The following is a 5,048-nucleotide window of genomic DNA, read 5'->3' as shown; positions in this document are numbered from 1 at the left end:
TGTATCTGTATACAAAGAGTCTACATGTTCGATAACTCCTTTATGATCTTACCTGAAAATGCTGGTAGATGCAATATTTTTGGATCAAATTTAACTGATGGTGGTTTTTTCGTTACCTGTGGTTAAAAAAAAAAAAACTTTTGAGACAATTTTTAAGATGGATATCTGTCTCCTTATATGTCCCTTATATCAGATAATAAATCAATGAGGACAAAAAAAGAATGTGTAAAATTTGTTACCAAAAAGAATAAGAACGATGCCTTTTCAGATTAAAACATATATATATAGATAATAATTTATTTTCTAAAATAATTTCAATTGATATCTGTAACAAAATACAGACTCAAAGAAAAAATTCACCCCTATCTTGGCTTACTCTTTAGATAATTTACCTCTAATTAGAAATTCAGTCATTCAACAAATATCTATTGGGTACCTGCCAAGGTAAGGCTCTATGTCAAGGGTTAAGGGGGATACAAAAATATAAAACACACAATCCTATTTTCAGAGAGCTGACATTCTGGTTGGGAAGATGAGACAAACATTTGATAAACAACAAAATATTTCACAATTGAAAAGAGGTAGGACAAAACTACAGACAAAACCCTGGACAGAAAGAATTTTTTTGTAAATAGTAGTTTAGAGAATACAGCAAGCACTTTACTTGATATAGTTGAGACCGGGTTTGCAGAAGAGGTAGGGGGTGGGTTGAGGTCTTGAAGAATGGTTAGAACTTTATGGTTATATCAGAGAAGACACCATTCAAGGAAGCCATAATAGCATGAATTGGAAAGTGCACAATTTATTTGAGAAATGTGAAGAAACCATGTAGTTGGATCCATGAGCTTAGGACGGCCAGATACTGCATCTTGAGACTTTTAATTAAAAATTCAACCATTATTTCTATACCTAACTCCTGCAAAATTTCTATATGTAGTATTTTTAAAACCTTTACCAATTAAGTAACCAGCATTACCGTATTTACGGTAGTATTCTTACTAAAATGCATATTCTCATTCTAATCTCATAATCCAAATTCATAATCTCATTCTAATCATGAGAAACCCTTAGATAAGCCTAAATTAAGGGACATTCTTCAAAACACTGAACCAGTTACTCTTCAAAGTGTCAAGGACTTGAGTCATACGTTTTATAACCTGTATTACAAAAACATACAAAGGCCAGGTGCGGTGGCTCACACCTGTAATCCCAGCACTTTGGGAGGCATAGGCAGGTGAATCATGAGGTCAGGAATTCAAGACCAGCATGGCCAACATGGTAAAATCCAATCTCTACTAAAACCACAAAACTTAGACATGCGCAGTGGCAGGCTCCTGTAATCCTAGCTACTCAGGAGGCTGAGGCAGGAGAATAGCTTGAACCCAGTCGGCAGAGGATGCAGGGAGCTGAGATCACACCACTACACTCCAGCCTGGGTGACAGAGTGAGACTTCATCTCAAAAAAAAAAAAAAAAAAAAAAAGACAAACTGTCAAGGTCATGAAAGGCAAGAAAAGTCTGAGAAATTCTGACAAAACCATGAAAGACTAGGACAGACTATAAGAGACTAAGGAGGCATAACAACTAACTGTAATGTGGGATCCTGGACAACAACAACAAAAAAGGACATTAGAGGCAACTGGTAGAATTCAAATAAATTTGGTAGTTTAGTTAACAGCACTATACTCATGTTTATTTTTCCTTTTTCAGAAAGAATTCAAAAGGAGCAATCAGGGTATTGCATGACATCATTACACAGAGATATGAATCAAGTATCATGCAACTCCAACTACCACATTCTACTGCCCTCCAAAAGGAGGAACAGGTAAGGATTATCCTGCCTGACTAGCACTATACCAATGCTAATTCCCAGGTGTTCTTAACTATACTATAGACCTATAAGATGTGAACATTAAGAGCAGCTGGGCAAAAGGTATACAGGAACTCTCAACTATTTTTTAACTTTCTCTCTAAGACTAAAAGTAGTTTAAAATTAAAAGTTAAACACAAAAATGTCCACTGACTAAGGCTTCCCATAAACTATCAAATATGGTTATAAGAGGAAAAAAAGAAACAAAGAATATTGTCTAAAGCAAGCTTGTGCAACCCACAGCCCATGGGCTTCATGCGGCCCAAGACGGCTTTGAATGTGGCCCAACACAAATTCCTAAACTTTCTTAAAACATTGTAAGATGTTTTTTGCAATTTTTTTTGTTTGTTTTTTAGTTCATCAGCTATTGTTAGTGTATTTTATGTGTGACCCAAGACAATTCTTCTTCCAGTGCCGCCCAGGAAAGCCAAAAGACTGGACACCCCTGGGAAAGATATCACAAATTGTTCTAGAAAACCCACTTTGAAAATGCACCAATGCACATCAAACTTAGCATAATAAAGTTACTCTGCCAGACATATGAACTCACAAAAAGAATTAGCTCCATTATGAAAAATAGCTAAATAATCTATATAAAATGCTGTCTATCTAGAAAATAAACATGAATCCAAGAACGCTTTGGTCTAAACCACAGTAATGTTCCCAATGAGATATGAAAAGACAGTCATGAATTAATACAGAAACAGAGATTTAAAAAAGAAAAAGAAGGCTGGGCGTGGTGGCTTACACCTGTGATCCCAGCACTTTGGGAGGCGGAGGCGGGTAGATCACGAGGTCAGGAGATCAAGACCATCCTGGCTAACATGGTGAAACCCTGTCTCTACTAAAAATACAAAAAATTAGCTGGGTGTGGTGGCGGGCACCTGTAGTCCCAGCTACTCTGGAGGCTGAGGCAGGAGAATGGCGTGAACCCAGGAGGCGGAGCTTGCAGTGAGCCAAAATCAAACCACTGCATTCCAGCCTGGGTGACAGAGGGAGACTCCATCTCAAAAAAAAAAAAAAAAGTAACAGAAGCAGGAAAACTAAAATAGAGCGTAAGTAGTGGAATGTATGTTGTGGAGTTGGAAGTCAAGACAAAACACAGGGACTTAGAAATGCATCTGTTTTTTAAAGTAAATACTCATTTTCCCCTAGCAATAAAGTAATATATTCCAAAAGGCAAGAAGCAAAAAAACTCACAGTGGTTTAGAAGTACATTGTGAACCATGACTCCTCCAGCTCCCATAGTGTCTCCTCACCGTCTCCCATGCAGTCTTAACAACCTGTGAGAGGGCAGGGCTTCCGTGTGATCTGCCTGCCCAGCCCAGCCTGGTGAGCATTGCCCTCTGACTGCTTCTGCCTTCAAAATACATCAGAGACTAGAATACTTAGAGTGATTCACATTAGTGCAGATGGAGAAACGATGGGACTGAGAGCTAAGGTCTGAGGTCAAGAGGCTGGCAACCCCTCTGTGGCATGTGGAAGAAAGCAGTAGTGAGAGGCAGAGCTGACTCATTCAAAACAGAGGGGAGAAAACTTAGAACTCCAGTGAAGTGGAAGTGAAGGCAGAGGAAAGGGTTGCAGACAGAGTGGGAGCTGGAAATGCAGACATGCAGCACAAATGAAACAGAAGCAGACAAGAGAAAAGGAAAGATTAGACAGTAAATAATATTCTGAATGAAAATCTCATGCAGATTTCAGATCTCAGTAAAGTCTACAACTCAGTTGTTAGAGTGCTTTCTGCACCTTTGGATTGTCGTTAATGGGGGTGACAACAAGATCTGAGTCCATGTAGATAAGCTCTCTCTCATCTGGGATTCCAGGTCCTGCTGACTCAGGTGTCCACTTGTAATCTGAAATGAGAACAAAAGAACAAAAATTAGACTTTGTTTCTGTGACTAATATAGAGCTTTAAAACACTGAACTAATAAGATGCTGAGGAAGACACCACTGTAAAATGTCACCTATATCAATGTACTTCAACTGCTATTCAAGACACTTGCAGTCTCACTTAATTTTCACAAAAATCCTAAACTGTACATACCATCATTTCCATTTTACAGATAAAAATATAAAACTCTGAGAAAGTAACTGAATTGCTCATGTTACCATTAAGCCTGGCCAGGACTAGAAAAAAGATCTTTACAATTCAATGTTCTAAACTGTGATGAGGTAAACTGGTTTTTCGATTATCAGCATGGGTTTTTTTTGTTTTGTTTTGTTTTTTAGGGATGGAGTCTCACTCTGTCACATAGGCTGGAGAGCAGTGGTGCAACCCTGGCTCACTGCAACCTCTGCCTCCCAGGTTCAAATGATTCTCCTGCCTCAGCCTCCTAAGCAGTGGAATGATGGGTGCACGCCACCATGCCCAGCTAATTTTTTTTTTTTTTGAGACAGAGTCTTGCTCTGTCACCAGGCTAGAGTGCAGTGGCACGATCTCAGCTCACCAGAACCACTGTCTCCTGGGTTCAAGTCATTCTCCTGGCTCTGCCTCTCGAGTAGCTGGGACGAGGTTTCACCACGTTGGCCAGGCTGGTCTCGAACTCCTGGCCTCAGGTGATCTGCCTGCCTCGGCCTCCCAAAGTGCTGGGATTATAGGTGTGAGCCACTGCACCCGACCCATGGCTTTATTTTTCATTCATAGAATGCTAATCAATTTATTTCTGCTTTACAGAATATTCAATGTGAAGTTGAAACTGTAACAGAGAAAAATTTTCAGACTTAAATACAGAACGGTTACCTAAGTGTTAAACCTCAATTATTTATTAAGCCTCATTAGAGTTGATACATAATAAAATGAATCACAATTCACCATCAGTTATTCCTTTGAGATGGTACTTTGTGCTCTATTTAAACATAATTTGTATTCCTAGTGCTATGCCCCAGTATTTCCCATCAGAAAAAAAAAAAAAGAGGATTTATGCTTAAGAACCTTAAAAGATAAAGGAACAGAGTTAGCTAAGAAAATTCCTGGAAACCCAATGTGCCCCTTGCAACTCAGATGAAAGATATAAGAAAACACACAAAGAGGCTGGGCATGGTGGCTCAAGCCTGCAATCCCAGCACTTTGGGAGGCTGAGGTGGGCGGATCACAACATCAGGGGTTCAAGACCAGCCTGACTAACATGAGGAAACACCATCTCTACTAAAAATACAAAAATTAGCTGGGTGTGGTGGCA

The 5,048-nt window shown here is 39.2% G+C and overlaps 1 non-coding gene across 1 annotated transcript; it reads right to left on the bottom strand.

Moving 5' to 3' along the window:
- Positions 1-1,715: 1,715 nt before the first annotated feature.
- Positions 1,716-1,847, bottom strand: LOC129050603 (U8 small nucleolar RNA). The gene has a single exon (XR_008514282.1). It is a non-coding gene; the product is annotated as a U8 small nucleolar RNA (small nucleolar RNA).
- Positions 1,848-5,048: the final 3,201 nt, after the last annotated feature.

The sequence above is a fragment of the Pongo abelii genome, chromosome 16 (assembly GCF_028885655.2).
Source record: "Pongo abelii isolate AG06213 chromosome 16, NHGRI_mPonAbe1-v2.0_pri, whole genome shotgun sequence".
Lineage (NCBI taxonomy): Eukaryota > Metazoa > Chordata > Mammalia > Primates > Hominidae > Pongo > Pongo abelii.
This window is presented reverse-complemented; position numbering and strand designations above follow the sequence as displayed.